The sequence below is a fragment of the Chaetodon trifascialis genome, chromosome 10 (assembly GCF_039877785.1).
Source record: "Chaetodon trifascialis isolate fChaTrf1 chromosome 10, fChaTrf1.hap1, whole genome shotgun sequence".
In the NCBI taxonomy this organism is placed as follows: domain Eukaryota; kingdom Metazoa; phylum Chordata; class Actinopteri; order Chaetodontiformes; family Chaetodontidae; genus Chaetodon; species Chaetodon trifascialis.
In genome coordinates this window covers 5336788-5354926 of record NC_092065.1, presented here as the reverse complement: position 1 = coordinate 5354926, position 18139 = coordinate 5336788, and the positions used below count along the sequence as shown (strand labels likewise).

The following is an 18139-nucleotide window of genomic DNA, read 5'->3' as shown; positions in this document are numbered from 1 at the left end:
AAGGCAAAATTACTTGTCTAAGCTGTCCTTGCATCCTCCCGTTCCCTATCTTTAGCTCCCTGTAGTATGAGAGGAGGTCATAAAGATAGTGAAAAGAAGAGAATCACATCTCACTAGCTCTGCTAATCCTTGGGGTACTAGAGGGAGCAGAATCTCCTTTTAAAGAAAGACAATCTAGGTATTTCACATGCTACACAGGGATAAATGACAAGGTGACCCTGTATAGTAATACCAGATGGCTTTAGGGTTGGCAAAGACACTGCAAATCCCTTGTGAACACTTGTGCACCTCTTAGAAGAAGTTACAGAAAAATGCATGAGAACTTGATTCCTTTAAGTAATTCAGCTAAAGCAGATGTAAAATGGTATGTTCATGTGTGGATTAATATCTTTTAGAAAAAGCTCATTAGATTCTGGGTGCAACTCATATCAAAGCCCATCTAACCTCAACCTGCAGAGCTGAGAAGTGGGCTCCGTTCTGACACTTGTGCCTTAATTAATGAGAATGACTGTCTTTGGTTCCCCACAAAGAGCAGTGCCTTTGTTAAAGCATGCTGACAGGCAGATGATATGCTTGTGGACACATACTTTAGGATTTCATCTTTGTAGTCTTGTCATGTTAGCCTCGTTGTGATGTAACTTGTATGACATTTACAGAGGAGATGTAAGCCAACCTCGCTGAAACACTGCTAACTGTGCTGGAAGATCTTTCCAGATTTCTCTCAGTCAAAAGAAACATTGAGCAGTCTGGATTATTAAAGACCACTTATACAGTCGGCCTAGGGTTGAAGTGACAGGAATGGTGGATTGACCTGAGAGCGACCACATGAAACACAAGAGAAAGTTTGTGCTTCAGGGAACAAACTGTTGTACTTTATTAGTCAATTCACCAATTAGCCCTTCAACAGGAAACTAATCAACAATTGTGTTCACTGATTAATTGCTTTGGGCATTTATTTATGAAGCCAAATGCCAAACATTATCTGGATGCAGCTTCTCCAGTGTGACGATTTGCTGCTTTTTTCTGTCTCCTGTCATTGTAATCTGGTAATTCTTTGGGTTTTAGACTCTTGGTTGGACAAAACAAGATGTCTGAAGACAACTTTTTTGACCTTATATGCACTAAATAATTAAACAATTAATCAAAAATTCCTAGATTAATCAATAATTAATGAAAATAATTATTGGTCTAAGCTCTAGCTGCTTTACGTTTTACATTAGCCACTACAAATACTATTTATGATGTTCATCAGGGATGGCACCATGCACATGATGTAAATGCCTGGGCTGTTATCTTTCCCAAAGCCTGGCATCCGAGGCTGTGACGGACCAGCCACACTAAAAGGAAAATACACTACGCATTTTCCTTGTTGCTCTTTTACACCTTGCCAACATGGCAGGAGCAAGCACAAGAAAATGTGAAAGACTTGAATTATTGATTTGACATTTGCATATTTACCAAGGGTTTGGGACCAGGGTGCAGGTAGATTATGTCATGGAGGGAGGTTACTCCTGGAGTTTCTTTTCAGATCATAATACCAATTTACACAGCCTATTACTTCACATCATATGCAAGATTTTAATGCATTGTGGAAGATATACTATAGTCCACTACATGGCACTTTTTTCACAGGAAATTGAGTCATTTTGTAATTTTTATTACAAAATTGGCCACCTCATGGTCCCTTGCTGAATCAGTAATAAATTGGATGGGTTAAATTGCCTGGACCATCCTTTCACCTCACATCAACGCTCTGCAGACCTGATCTCTTTCCCCTCCCGATTCCCACAGGTTCCCAAGCTACTTTGCACTTCTGTGGCAGCACGTCACTCACCAGCGTCCAGCAAGGTCAAATGCCATTTCATTTTCTCGCCTTTGATCGCTCCCTGGCTCTTTCATCAGTCTAACCCTCCCCATCCACCCACACGCCACCACCACCACAGCGGTAAAACTACCCTCACTGATCCCCTCAGATTTAGAGAATGCAACCGGCAGCAGCTAAAGTTAAATTTTGTCTTTCCAGAGGTAATACATAAGCAATCCATCAACTTCAATGTCCAGCTTGTGAAGTCAGAGCTATGCTTTGCTTTTAGACAGGATAGTGAAAATAATCCAAGCAGACCACGGTGTGCATTTAGGGGTGGCACATAAATCTCAAAGCCTTCTATTAGTAATTCAGCTTCTCCCTTTCTTGGATGAAGCTCACTGCAGTCTCTTCTCCTGAATGAAAGCTGGAACACATCGACTGTGAGCAGCTTCATCTTGCCTCTCTGCCTAATCAACTCCACCCATGTGAAAACTCTCTCCTGCCAAGTTTCTCCAAATTAACCACATACTCCAAATGAAATCTGCAAAGTCACAACCACAGCGCTTCAGTACGCTATTAGCTGTCAAGTTGGTATTATTTAAGTGTCTTAGTGCGCTAAGGGTTTAAGAGGCTGGTCGTGTAATCCCATTGGCCCAGGTCTGAGTCTGGCCGGGAACCCTTGTTACATGTCATCCCTCCTCTCTCTGTACAAAGATCCTCTAACCTCTCTGTTTTCTATCTAATAAAGGCAAAATGCCCCCAACATACATATAAATATTGATGTTGCATCTTTTAGAACGAGGACACTATGCCTCTCAGCACCCAGTTAAAGTATGTTGAAATAAAATGGGGAAAAGACTGCTGATTATGGACATGCTAAACATTTCATCATGACATCCGGCCTTGCTTTTGCTTTTCTTGCTTGTTTTCGTAACATTAGAAATTGAGCACATTTTTGGCTGCTGGTCAGACTAAATAAGCAATTTGACACATTACTTTGGCTGTGAAAACTTGTGATGGGGGTTTGTCATTATTTTTGAAAATGTTATAGAACAAATGATGACGCTTAGGGAAAAAAAAAAAAAAATCAACAATTAGAATAATTATTGGATGCAGGCATGATCCAAGCCGGATTTCTCAGTGTTTGAACATGTTTTTGACTGAACAGGAATGCACGTGACCATATGGCTGGAGCTCTTGCATTGTTTGTCACATTCAAAAACAGACTGCATATTGTGTTCACATGCCAGAATATAGTAGAAAATAGGCATATCCCAGCTGGCATAATATTTTATTTCCAAGATATAGACTTATCCCAGAATATAAATAGAATATGGCAAACGTAGATCACCCTGATTATGATAATATAAATAACCTTCAATGACACAGCATAAGTTCCAGTATTTCTCTCTTTTTCACGTCCAAGTGTTGGTAGGATTGTTGCTGCTTCTTCATGTCTAGCAAACTAACATCTCCTCATGCTGCCCAGTCTGGTCGATAACCTGAAACCTGACCTCTTGTTTCCTCCCTTCACTTTCACTCTCCTCCATCGACAGTATTCGCAGTTCTTTGTTACAATGTTCTGTCATTCCTTTCTCTCTGTGTTGACAGAGAGTGGGTGATAGAGGCCAGAGTGAGAGAGGGAGAAAGCCAGACAGACAGACTGAGCTTTTAGGGAAGTAAAACACAGAGAGCACCAAAGAGATGGAGAAAGTGAGCTTTTAGGAAACTAAAAGCCTCTACCCCTTTATGCCTCAAAGCAAGGCCCCTGTTGTCTTGAATGACATGATGAATGGGAACAGACTATCAATGGACAAAAAGCAACTAAACGTATCTGACGAACGGGATAATGGGCTTGAAGCGCATTAAAATATCTGAATTATTAGAGGACATTTTAATCCAAAGATCACAGAGGGTAGCCTTTCTATACCGTGGCAGCTTTTGAACAGGTGTGTCCATGCTCTTAATGAATTCTAATGGGATGACTGGATGTTAATGGCACTTGGAGTGCCATGAAATAGCAACAGCAACAAAACAAGTTCTGGGACACATTCAGACCTTATTCAGGATGAATTAGCTCAATGTAAAAGGGCAAGGAATTGCTGTTCTGCATATTGGCTAGCTAAAGGCAGAGCAGATACATCTCAGAGTACGACCCAGAAGTAGAGCTGATACTTTTATGGCTCGAACTGCATCGACTATTATCGCATATCAAAAAATGGCTTGTCACTTGGTAGCAAGTTTTCATACCTGAGGAGTAAATCTCATCAGCACCAGTGGGCCAGTAAGCATACAGTATGCTATTTCCAAGATCTCACAATGCTGGTGATTGGTTGTATATGTTACACATCGTTGAGGCATGCAGGAAGAACGCTACTTATGTCTAAGACAGGAAACACTGTTTTTTTGTTAGTTTTTTTTTCTTACTGCCAGTTTCTTGTCTGCACAGATAACTCAGTAAGTATTACCTGCTTGTTAGCTACCGAGTGCAGGTAACATGTATCTGCTCATCATTGAGTCCATTCACAACATCATCCACCAGCGACTCTTCTCCCCGCCACCGTGGGGATGGGATATGGTGTTCATTACAGACAGGTGGGCTAGCTGCTCATTAGCACACAAAAATCACTCTGCATCTGTTTCCCAGTTCCACAAACATCAAGTTGGAATAGGCTGATTAGATGCTACAATTAGACGGTGTATTGCTGCCCTCTACTTTTTGTTATTTATGTTCCTTTTGACAGTATTTATCTATTCGACATAGTCCAATACTGCACATAGGCTGAGGACTTGTTAATGAGAAAAACATTGTTCCGGAATCGATATCGAAGTCAAGGTATCAGTACCGGCAGTTTATTTTCAAGGATACCGAGCGCTGCCCAAAAGAAATAAAAAATTAAGTTATTCATATGTTTAAAACCGCTGCATCTTTCGCTTCTGAAATCATAGGAGACCTGCGGCAAATCTGGTCTAAGTGACGACTTCACTTCGAAGTAGTTCCTCAGTTAGCCTCCTCGACAAAGGAGAGACAGCCGAGAGTGCTAGTGCTGTACCTAAACACCGAACTCAGTGAACTCTGGAGCTCAACAGGGTGTTTTAACAGCTACTACTTCAGCGAGGTGGGGCACAAACACACATCTTGTTCCCACTTATGGAAAATATCATATGCTCCATTCAAGTGTGGCTGTATAAGTGGAGCTGCTATTGTCCCGTTATTGGGTTTACAGCCGCTACTGAATAGCACTGTTTGAATAGATGCTTTCAGGAGAACAGATGCAACATATTGTAATTTTACCGCACAATACAAATCATCACCACTGCAAAACCGGCTGCAAGTTCATTCACACTCTAGTTATAAATGCATGTGCGAATATCAAATGAGACAATAATACTCATTGTGTGCAGATGGAAAGGAAGGGAAGGCATTGTAAAAAACAACAGATATGGAACTCGCACCCAGAAAACATCTGATTTGGTGCTTTCATGTAGTTTTTGTGTTCAGCTTATACACTTACTGCCTACTCCCTAAATCAATGACATTGCGGCATATTCCATATGTATATAGTTGTCAGAGGCCAGCAACTGAAATTAAAGAGTGCTTTTTGCAACTTAGTGTAGCAACTTATATTAAGGCTTTTTGGCTCTAGCCTCCCATCTCAAGCTGCCAGACTGAGGCCATCAACTGCCTCAGCCAATGTAATTCACAGCCCACCAGCAGCTTATTAGGGAGACATACGTGTCATTCACACAATTATCCAAAAGATGGTTGCCTAAGTTTAAGCCTGCCTAGCAACAGGAGCGCCAGTTGGGCACTGATTAGTCCCTATGTAGTGAATACAAATGTCCTCTCCAGAGGGATTGTGAGGAGCCTTAGCAAGCACAATTGCACATCCACAACCCTTGACCCAAAGCTTGTGCACCATCAATAACTTTTTTAATGATGCATTCTCCACGGCACTCAGGGTGGTTTATGGCAGGATGTTATTTTGACCCTGGTAATGATTAGAGGTTTGCATTCTAATGTAAATTGTTTAGAATACAATTTAAATCCTAATAGGAAAATCAAGGGATCATGGAAATGCTGAAATGGTCATGCATTATCAGAATAAAATCCATACGGTACTGTATTTACATGTAAAATGAATAGGGTCATGGCTTGTGGAGGTGCAGTACCATATGCATGCTATAGCCAAGAATCCATCTCTGCTGGCTTTTTGAAAACATGCGGTAATCCAGCTTTTCTTTGTGGACAACTTGATTTTTCACACAAACATAAAAGGTGAAGTCGCTCTCTCAAGGCACCTTTTGGAGAAATTCTCTAAAGACATTTTTCACAACACTGTGAAGCAGATCAGAATTAGCTGCACTTGTATAAGCTTTTCTAACATGAATCCTTTAAAGGTGAATGGACCCTACAGGCTAATGTGAATGCATGGCATTTAGACATGCCTCTGACATGCCTCTAACAAGGCTCAACTGTGCAATGACATTTCACTTAAAGCATTAATTCAAATACTAATGTAGTCATAATCATGACAGATCCTTTCAGATATTCTTGTTTTTTGTCTCTTTGCTTTGCTGCTTTTGATTAGAATGAGATCTGTCACACAGTCACTTAAATTAAAAGCCGAGTCGCAGTCGGATTTGGATGTTTTCTGTACCTTTTGATTAAATCATATGGTTTTGGACAGGGAGCCATCTATTTGCAGCTTTGCACCCGTTATCATTGATGTGATAAGTACAAGGTTATCACATTTGTGTAAATTCTGGATTAGTGTATACAATAATTATATTAATGCATCCACCAGCACAAGATTAAGGGTAATGCACAGTTCATCAAATTAGACATGACACAGTGAAGGCTACTATCACTCTGATGAAGGTAAAGTGGAGATCAATGCATGGGTTACACGCCCAAAAGCATGTTTATACAATGCAGCATTTACTGCAGGAACCCAGGAAAAATTAAAGATTAATTCAACTGAGTTTTGTAGAAGCAAAATGATTTGTTTGGAGGTGAGAAAATTAGCTTTTTGATTTTTTGGTCACCAAGAGGCCTGCAAACCATTAAGCCACTGTGAGAACAGTAAAAGAGAAAAACACTGTTGCAAACTGTTGAGAAGAACAAAACCACATTTTTCTGGACACAGTTGAGAATAACAGAGTCCATCTGAGCAGAGACGTGTCCTATGCATGATAACCAGCTGCTACATTATAAGACTTGATCACATGGTGTTTGGTAAGTAAGCTCGGGCATGTTGGTGAAAGGTTTAAGTGAAATAAATATTTGTTAAGGAGATGTGGCCTGTGCTTGTGCCACACTCTCTGGGACACTTTCACAACAGGTGAAAAATCAAAGGGATCACACTGCTGACTTTTTATACAGCCTTTGCTTCCTGTGTATCTAGTTCAGAAGACATCCACCAAGGACAACAGTGACTTGTGAACAAGAAGCTCCCTCCCCCTCCCATCAAACAGTGACTATGATCCGACCGCGGGCCTTTCATAAACATGCCATCCAGCCTCGGGCATTGATGTATCAAGGCAGTGGCATCAAGTGAAATGGCAGCCGGGTCTTATAAAAACAACATAATTGCCATCCCGGGTGAAAACTCTCAGCACTGTGTCATCGTAGCATTATGTAGGCATCACGGCCTCACAACTGGGAGCTAATAAACACCTTGTCAGTGCAGTAGGTGTTGGCTTTACACCCAGGATGAGTGTCTCCAAGAGACACGCAAACGCGTCATAACCCAGCACTGGCCCGCTCACTAACACTATTGGTCATTTAGTGTGTTGTGAGAAGGCAAGCCTGCGATCGGTCATCACACACTAACATCATGGTCCACGCGTCACCACCCACTCTGTCTCGAGTGCTCCTCTGCTCCGGTCTGCTGACAAATCTATGGTGGCATGGATTTCTTTCAGCAGTGATTAAAATGCTGCACTAGCTCTCATTCTGGTCTCATTGGTTTGCTGTTCCATTCTTTCTACATGTGATTAGATTGGAAACATGCCGAGATGTAACCATACTTCACAGAAATGTAATGCTGTTATAAGGAGCATCTGACATCTGAAACTCTGTATTATATTGGCCACTATGTAGAGGTTTAGCTTATTGCAAACATTGATCAAAGTGTTGTAATTCAATATAGTATGTCAACAGCAGCATAGCGTTGGAGGATAAGAGGGAGGGCGGTCTTTGTTTCATGAATCCTATACAGCCTATTGCAGGGCGGAGAGGTGAATCCTATTGACAACTGGTAGATAGCCAAGGTCAGCGCCCGCACATTTGTTTAATGAAGGCAGCCAGGGTGTCTGGACAAAGCGGATCACACACTTCAGCTGCCTCTTAGCTGTTGCAAGGCAGCCATGATTGAGTCAGCAGCATCCCAGTCATCAAAAAGATCAAGAGTAAAAGCTGACAAAAAACAGGCTCTTAAGCCTGCAAGCGAGGTGAAACAAACCTATAGGAATATAATGACAGCGTAAGGGATTAAGGAGAGGCATCTGATGTGATAAGGTCAGTCTGAAGTCACTACCGAGTGCCACATAGAGCATGCAGAGGGAAACTGGAAAAGGTATTCTTTCATAAGAAGAGCACATAGTACCCTGTGGAAAACAAAGAACTCCGGAGAGGCTATAACGCACCTGTGAAGCCCCCCCGTGTGCCACACCCTGAGCCGCGCATCTGTGTGATATCTCAAAGTGTATCAGCTATCTATCATCTTGGATTGTGTGCCCTGATAACGCCTGAGAGGCTCTGCTACTGCTGCTGCTGCTGCTGCTCGAGCTACGGGAGGCTGCTCCTGTTCTATCTGGCAGTCCGCTCCCTCCGGCTATTTATAACCAATAGAGCTACAGCACTTTATGAATGTCCGCAGGCACAGCATCACACAGTCTTCTGATACTCTGCCGCAACTGTTTTGGTGTGTCATTATAACAGGCCGTGCTGGACAATAAAGGAGGAGGGGGAAAAAATCTGGAGCCACTGTCATATAGCCCATTCTCTGCAAATGCTGCCTTGAATCACAAACAACAGACGGCGTGTGGCACCACACACACACACACACACACACACACACACACACACACACACACACACACACACACACACACACACACACACACACACACACACACACACACAAGTTTCATCCTGTGTCCGGTGTAGTCGCAGTGCACGCTATATATAGATCCCACGACTGCTGTTTTATTGAAAACAAAAAGTGGTTTCTGAGGATCGATAAAATGCACGACTCGGTTGCAGCAAAAGCCCTGCTTTGCCTCTGTAAGGTGTCCGTTGAACAGATAGCCATCTTTGCAGATGAATAAAATGGCATATGGGGAAGATCACGACTGCCTCCATAATAAGAAATGTTATCTCAGCAGAGCCTATAGATAGCCAAATAAAGGCTAGATTAAGATAACATTTTGCGACCCCCCCAATCTCTCTCTCTCACACACTCACACGCGCACGCACAGTCCCCAATCCCTATTCTTTCTTTCACACACACACGCACACACACGTTTGCGGGACAATTACATTTGATTAATAGCATAAGCTTTTGTCCTCCCAGACAAGCACACAGAGAAATGACGAGGAAAAAAGGAGCTTACACTGTTGAAATGTGCGCAGATAACACATCCATAAATCAATTTCGCATCTGAGTGTATTAGAAGCGTTTTTACCTGCAGAGGACGCGCCTAACCACACTCAAGTCCCCGTTTGCTTTTCTGTCCTATCAGGCGACTGTGCCCCAATCATCGCTGACTTGCGGGCGTATTTTAGTCGAATGACATCCGAAGAGTTTGAGGAAAGCCTCTGGTGTGGATCGATGTCGCCACTGGCACGCCGGAATTCACATATGCGAGGGATGTTTTCTTCAAAGTGGCCCAGAGAGACCCGGGCTGAGCTGCACACTGTGGATAGGCACCCCTCTAAAACCTTGGCCTCAGCCCACATGAAACTGCATCGACAATGAACCCAAAAAAACACGTTCAGAATAACCCCCCTCTCCTGCGCTCTCGATCGGACACTCACCTGATGTAGCCTTCACTGCTTCCGAGCATCCTTTCGCATTTCTCCCCCGACGGCAACTCCCAGCCACCAACACTCAAACTGAGACGCACTATCTCAAGTCCATCGCCTTGAAATGCAGCTTTCAAAAAAGAGAAAAAAAAAAGAGGAAAAAAGAGGGGAGAAAATACAACAGCCAGTCGTTTCGTACAGATTTCCAATGACTTTCTCCACAACGGCTGCACCACGGCGGTCAAGCTGCCAGCTGGAGTTAAAACAGGAAACACGGCGCGATACTCCCTCGGTAATGGGACTCCCTGTGCGCCCGAACTCGTCCGAGGATGAGAATTAAGAAGGAATACAAATGGCAGGTAGAAAGACACGGAGAGAAAACAACTCCCACGCACCACCGCTCCCGATGCGAGCGCACACTTCTCTCCGGCTGATGCAGTCTCTCCTCAGCCTCACACTCACAGCTCTGTGTGACTGGCTGTCGTCAGCGGCGCAGGCAATCCGCTTGCTGGAGGGAGGGACAGAGATGATCGGCGGAACGCACTTTGCTCGGTGTCCTGCTCAAGTGTGAGTGTGTGGCACAGCTCTGTGTGTGTGTGTGTGTGTGTGTGTGTGTGTGTGTGTGTGTGTGTGTGTGTGTGTGTGTTGTTTGTGTGAGTGGGTGTGCTGTGTTTGCCTGCGCCTGTTTGGTCACTGCGCGCATGCAGACCGTTCATTTGCTGGTTTATTTATTTAGACTCTGTGCGTTGTGTTAACCAGCCTTATCTGTCCGGATTTGTCTGTCCATATTTCTGCCTCCCCCTGTTGGCGCGCGCACACTCACACACATACGTTTATGCGCACGCCGGCGCACGGACACGCGCGCAGAGGACGCGTTTCAAAGCGGAGGATGTCTTCTGAGTGTAAATGGGAAGAAAATAGCCCACATTACCCTTGCCACATGCAAATGTTTCACCGACAAGCTGCTGGCAAATAAAGAAATAAAATCAGATCTAAGTCTCTGTCTCCACTCCAGTCTCAGAGAGTGAGAGGGAGGGAGGGATGGATGGATGGTGGGAAGAGGTGGAGGGGGAGGGGGGTCTATGGGAAAGTAGCAGTACCTCTTTTGAGAGCCTGATGGCACTGTGGGCTTCAGCTACTGCAGACACACAGACACACACATTCACAACACGGCCCTTTGCAGGAGGCGGCCCTGGAGTATGTTGTCTAATACATATCTGATCCTTTGTCTCCTGTGATTTTAGGGGGGTCTCAGGCACAATCAGTGAGAGATTGCAGTGGGTTTTAAAAGCAGGAAGAGTAAATATTTCATAGGAGCAGAGTCTTATCATGTCCAATCCACCGTTCTCATTTCTCTCTTTAATGTGATGCCAAAGTGGGAGAAGATCAGACTGTTTTCTTGAATGTATGATAATGAGGGGGATTCAGCATTCCTGGATCTTCTTAAACATTCTGGGATCGATGTGATGATGAATTGAGTCAGTTTTAAACTGCATTTTAAGTCAGTAGTAGTTGAGTGATGGGACTCTTTAGTAATCACTGGCCTTGGTCTGTATTGATAAGCTAAGGTTTGTGAGAGGAGAACAAATCCTCTATTCATGAAAGAATTGTTGGTCCATTTGTTTAGGCTGGAAGAGAAGAGGACAGCAAGACAAAGTGCGAAGCAGAAGTCTTCTGCTGGTCTTAGCTCAGTGACCACACTTGTTGTACAAATACTACGATCTTAACATTAAAAAATCATCCCACATATTTGGTATGCAGCCCCACCAGAGCCATGTTAGCCACAGAGAGCTGGTTCCAAACACTGTAACGACAAGCGTGCATGGCTTGCTATGCCCTGCAATGGAGACAACACAATGTAACAAAGAGCTGTAGCAACAGGTGTCTTTGAATGTCTGAAAGCTTTCTGTCATTCTCTGGGAAAGACTGGGGAAATTGTGGAATGTTCCAAAAACACATATTTGGATCATTCCACAGGTAAACAGGCTCTTTGGTAACAGGTGATAGTATCATGATTGGGTATGAGGGGGCATCCTGGAAAGACTCAGTCGTTCACGAGCGAAGATGGAGCGAGGTTCACCACTTTGTGAACACATGATTGGATAAAGGATATTAGTGCTTGGGCTCAGCACACTTTGTAAAACCTCTGACAGTAAACACAGCTTGTTTGCAAGTGATTGCATTAAGCTTTCATTTAGATTTTCACAGTGTGGCAATGTTTTGGGAAACAGGATTGTAAGTTGCTGGTAATACAAAACTTTAAGACTAGTTCCAGGTTTGCCGCAATTAAGATAAGATAAAATTTAACTGATCGTACACCAGGGAAAGTTATTTGTTACAGACAGGACAAGAATAAAAAGAGGTTGTTGAAGCTAATCTTAACTTTCAACACCTTGCTTATCTTTGGGATGTTCAATTCTTTTGTTTTGTTTTGTTTTTTTCAATATCTTAAACCTTATATAAGTTCAAATTATTATTTTTATTCCAAAATAAATTCCATTTCATCATCCATGTCAGCTATTAGAAGCACGTCACCCTTTTGATTTATAGATGTTTCTACAGTGCTTATTCAAAATTTTGGTTCTTAAGCACTTCCCATGTTATTTTAATCAAGATAATTGGAGTGTGCAGAGGACTCTAAAAACAAGGAGTGTAAATATTTCATGTGTGCCAACTTCAAATCAGCTGCTTTCATTATGCAGACATTCAGTTGCTATGTGTTCATCACTGCTGACACCTGAAAGAGACTTAAGTGCTTTGGGTCTCCTTGGATTAGTTAATGCATTAATAACTGACGTATACCATCTGTCGTTACCCCTTTTTAGCTTAAATGTAAAAAGTGTTTTTGTTTGTTTTGAACTTTTTTGAACAAACTCACATCCACATGTAACTTGTAAGAGTAACCAAATTACTTTTCAAGTGACCAACCTATGTATATTTCAGTCAAGTTTTCACTCACAGTCCACAACAGAGAAAATCCCACTAAAGTACTTGTCTGGCAGTGTTAAAATGCGTATCTGTCCTTCTTGCATCCTCAAGCTTCTCTGCACAGACCCTCAGAGCAACTTAAGCCATTCAGGCATCACAGCTACATGTGAATGTCATCAGCATCAGTTCACGCATGGCCAAGGCACCCTCGCTATGAGTACAGGGTATTTTCTCTGTATTTTAGAGCTGTTTCCCAGTGCCTGGCTGTGAAACCATTCCTTCGGGGGGGTTGGGGCATAGGCTTCTTCTTTTCCAGATCAGTACACTAGACCAGAAAAAACTTTGCTGCAGAAATATCTTGACAGCTACTTTAGTTTGAAAGTCAGTTGACATTATATTTCCCTATGGATATGACATTAAAGACTAAAATATTTAAATAAGTTTTAAATTATAATGCTTGGCAACATTTTTCATCTGAGCACATGCAAGACGTTCATTACTGGCCCTTAACGCTTTATGCATAAAACAAATAAGTCAACCATTAACTGCAAATTAGCAGCACTGGTCAAATGCTTCTAGAGTGTTACTAGATGAATAAAACCCAGAAAGAGGGAGATTAAAGAAGAGAAAATTAGCTTTGGCAGGTTGCACTTCATGGGAGGGAGAAGAGAGTTCATGGTTTTTATCCCTGCCTACCTCGACTCCGTCCTTTCTGCCCCGCTAAGAGCTGCAAACAACAACAGGGGTAACAATGGATACCTGGTGACGCCATGGGCTTTGAAAGCATCCCATCAATAATTAATTTGTTCTGCTGTGTTTCTCAACACTAGCACGCATGCTTGTCCTGAATCTTGTGTTATACTGAGTGTGAGGGGCGTCTGTCACACGGACACTCTTGACTCTAAAGGATAAACGGTTCTGTGATGAAATGATAAAACAGCCATTTGCTTGCTGATGATAAAATCATTTCCCCTGTTAAGTGGTTTTGCATGCTAACCTGCAAGTCTGTCATTCTTGTAGTTTTACTGTATTGATAAGCTCCACCTTTGAACGATCATCAATCTGTCCTGATATTAATTACTGACATTAGGCTATTGCAAAGTTCTTGTATAGAAATATGGATGTTTTTGTAACCACTTATTTTTCCTCCAAGTGTGGAAATTGCATATCTGGTTGCAATTCATAAATTTTTAACCACTTGATCCAGTTGTCACTTAAGCGTTTGTGCAATAGAGCCAATAAAAACAAATGCAATGGCCAAAGTTGTTGTTGTCATTGAGGGCGTGCTGATTGATTCAGGACATCAACTCATGCACTGAGTAACAAGAAAAGAAACATTGACAGAAGCTGCCCAGAGCCTTTGAGCATCATAGTGAATGAAATTCCTTTTTCCTCCAGTCTGTAGCCAGCTAACTAACGAGTGAAGAAGATGAGGCATAAAAAACATCTTTTCATTCATCACAGACGTTTTTTTTTTTTTTTAATCTCTGATGCATCTGCAAAGAAACATTACAAAGCCAGCCTGTTAAACCTGGCCACCTTGTGCTGCATCCACATCACCTGCAGGAAATGAAAACCTGCTTTGCTGTCTTTCAAAGCCTAGACTATGAGATGAGCTTGACCTCTGCCTGCACTGCAGCTTCTCCTCAGAATGGATGTTTTGATCGGGGCTTCATTAGTTGGACATAAACAAATAAATGAAGTCATTCAAAACAAAAAATAACTTCTGTTTATTCACCTGTATTGCTTAATGCCCTGCTAATTACATCCATGTTATTGCCCAGTACCACATGGCTAGATGACTGACTGCTGCATAACATTGTCAACATGGTGAAACTATCCAATCAGTCAAACATTGATCCTGTTGGCAGATATAGTGGAAAATGCACACACACTTAGATAATTTATATTTAAACTTCAATAAATTACAAGTAAATTTAACAAAAAAAAAAAAAAAAAAAAAAAAGGGAAACAGGACTCAGAGAAATATAGTCAAGAGAAAGTATTACAAGCAGTGTTGTATTCAAAGTGCGGCAGGCACTGTGGCTTCAACACATGGCTGCACTAGGCCACTTTATAGCGCAACAGTTTATGATGCATCTATATCACGAAGGGCTGAGGTGAGCTGACAGATTTCAGCAGCAAAGACAGATGTGAAAGTGTCGATGAAGGAGGAATTCTTGCTAAACATTCTTTCAGTTTTGTCTGAGAGAAGCAATTTCTTTCTTCTTTATGCTGTACAAGGTCTGTGTTAAGGCTTTTTTTTAGGTCCAAACTGCATCAGGCTCTGAGAGCCGCCCAACTGCAACCTTGCACAGGTTTTCTTTCAGCACAGGATTTGGCTAGCTCTTGATAAGAGAGGATGTTAGCCAAACCCTCCTGGAGAAAACAAATCCCAAATTTGCCTTGTTGTTTAATGTGAATATACAGATGAGAGTCCACAGCCACAAGGATGCCATGTCCTGTTTTCACAGCATCACAGGCAAATACAGCAGAGCCAAATTTTCGGTTCTTTATCTATTCTACTCAGCAACAAGGTAATTTGCATCAACAACACCATCAATGACCCCATCCGACTGGAAGAAGCCATTACCTGTCTTAGAAGTGTTGTGGGCAAAGGTGGAGGGACAGATGCAGACATTCAAGTACAAATTATGAATCCTCAAACAGCTTTTGCTACATTAAGGCCCATTTTGAACTCAAAGGAAATATGCCAAAACACCAAACTCCAAAAACCAGTTCAGAAACACAGAGAACATCAAATCATCCACCAACAACGTTGAAAAGTGCCTGAGAACCATCTTGAAAATACACTGGCCAAACACCATCAGAAATAAAGATCTATGGGAGAAAACAAACCTAGAGAAAGAAGATACCGAGATGAGAAAAAGGAAGTGGGGTTGAATCCTTTGGAAGCCCAAAAATCAATGCGACCAGACAGGCTCTAACATGAATCCCGCAAAGGAAGAGAAGACAAGGGGAGGTCCATAGACAGAGAAGCAAAGCACACTTTGGAGAGGGTGGCCCAGGACTGAGGGTGATGAGGAAGAGCAGTGGATGACTTGTGCTCCATTAGGAGAGAAATGCCTAAAGTCAAGTCAGCCAACAACAAGGAGAGCCTGACTGCAGCAGCAACTCAGACAGGAGAAAGACCCTGACGCTCTGCTCCTAGGTGTGACAGAGTCATGCTAAACTTGCCCTTCCAGGTCATGCTGATATTATGATGGTTTTCCAAGTTCTGAAAGGTTAAAAAATATTCATACGTGGCGGATGGATGTCAAAGTTGCAAACGAGCAACTGGCTCTGACACAAACACTCGATCCAGGATTTATGTTGTAGATTTACGACATTTCTCATTATTTATTGGAAAATCAACATGCATTCCATATGTAAATTGAGAGCCTTCTCACCGCTGGCAGCTGTTAGGTCATGCATGCTACATGCTTCCTAAAAGCCTGGTTGGGTCAAAATTGCAAGCATCATCAAGTGCTCAAGCTCTTATCTGGTTTTCAACTGTTAGATCAACACCTATATTAAAAATATGCAGCGGCAGTTTGCACAAGCATCCCAACCGTTGCCACTGTGGGACCAATGAATTTTTCTGTGCTCTAACCCCCCCATGGCCTTTTTAGCAGTGGCTTTTGAAAGCCCCCTTTTTCCACCATCTTTCAACATGCCTGTCCTCCTGACCTTTAAATTGAATATACTTTAGTGGCACAGGCACTTATTACATTTCGAAACCACTCTTTTATTTCCTTGTGGGTTTGTGTGACTCATTCTACCTTTCTCTACTTGCACTGTATGAACTCAGGTGCGCAAACGTGATGGTTTCCTGTATGGCACATTCTTCCGTCTTTTTTGTATGTCAGATCCACTCCACATTATCAGTGTGAAGACAGGCAGGAAACACAATGCTAATTAAGTGGAACATGGCTTGCAGAGGAGAACTTGCTCAGAGAAACATCATGTTGCTTTGTTAAAGCCCAGTTTTATTCACACTTTAAAGTACAACATAATTGCCTTCTTGTGACATGAAAATGAAGGTGTGCAACGTCAAAATTTTTCGTCATTGTTTTTCAGCTTGCGACATTAATGTTCTCATTCACTGAGATTCATTCATTAGCCCTGAAGAGCAGCTCTGCATTTTACATACATATTTTATTTTATATAAAAGAGCAACATGCTTTTCAAACATGTATTATGAAGTGAACATGAAGACAAAGGCCCTTTTAATTTTATACTTTTTTTAAACAATAAATATTTTAGTGGTATGCAAATGCATTAAAATGTCAATATAATTAAATAATGCATAAAAATATGTTTTTGCTTTATCATTATAGTGTGTTGTGTTTAGACTAATGACAAAAATGCCTAGCATATCTGTATATTGTGATCTAAGATGGATTGATAAGCTGATAGATAGATAGCATTTCTGTTTGTAGTATTGCACAGGAAAGGACACACAAGTCTTATACCAACAGGTCCAGTAGCGGTAGTGATGAGAATTTGCATAATTCCTTACAAATAGCCCCACACGTTGTCTTTCTCACACTCATTCTAACACATATATAAACACAGACACAAAGATTGACTCACTCATTGTCACTCACGCTCACCCTCACAGTCACTCATTTGCCCTGACTTGTATTATTGTGCTGCTATGTGAAACGCCTGGTGCAGTGAAAATGGAAAGCAGTGTATTTGGCGAGGTTGGAGGGGAAAACTACCCTCAATGGGCTTTGAATTGCCAAGATCCTGAATAAGCATTGTAATATGGGCTTGCATGCAGCAACCAAATGTGCAAGGAATTGGATTTGGCATTACTGAAATCTGGTTTTATCCTTGCAAATGCATATACAGTACAGATTTAAAAATCCAACAGCCATACACACCAATAACATCCTGCCATAGTGTAAAGGCTCTTGTTGAGGGACTGCAGGGTTTAGAGGTGGTCATTTTGCTTTTGCAGCATGACATCCTTGGATAAAAGCTAGCTTGATGATAGGAGGTTCAAAGCCATAATGTTGCAAAGGTGGTGAACTGATGTGATAATGACAGTCATCAAGATCATGGAAATCTCTTTGAGAAAGTGGCAGTACACCAGAGGACAATTTTTGTGATGGTTATGAAAATGAAGAAATATGCAAAATGAGCAGCTAACTATACAGAAGTACTCATAATCATTGCAAAAGAAATTCCTCAAGGTTATTGTACAATTTATTTTACACAATGGTTCCCACACGATTAGAAGAGCCCAAGAAAAGAAGCATAAGCAGTTCCTTGGTTACTAACTCTTAGGCTTGTGCTGCAGTTGAATCACAAGCTAATATCAGATTGTTTGTTGTGCACTACTCATTGTTTAATGAAGAATA

General features: G+C 42.0%; 1 protein-coding gene across 2 annotated transcripts in view; it reads right to left on the bottom strand.

Annotated features, from left to right (window-relative positions):
- Positions 1-18139, bottom strand: part of lingo1a (leucine rich repeat and Ig domain containing 1a) — a 125240-nt gene that overhangs the window by 16361 nt on the left and 90740 nt on the right. The window contains exon 1 of one of the 2 annotated variants that reach the window (XM_070971833.1): positions 9852-10531. The exons of the other annotated variant lie outside the window; for it this stretch is intronic. The gene's annotated coding sequence lies outside the window, so the exon portion shown is untranslated. Of the gene's footprint in view, positions 1-9851; positions 10532-18139 lie in introns of those variants that run through there. 2 annotated transcript variants of the gene reach the window in all.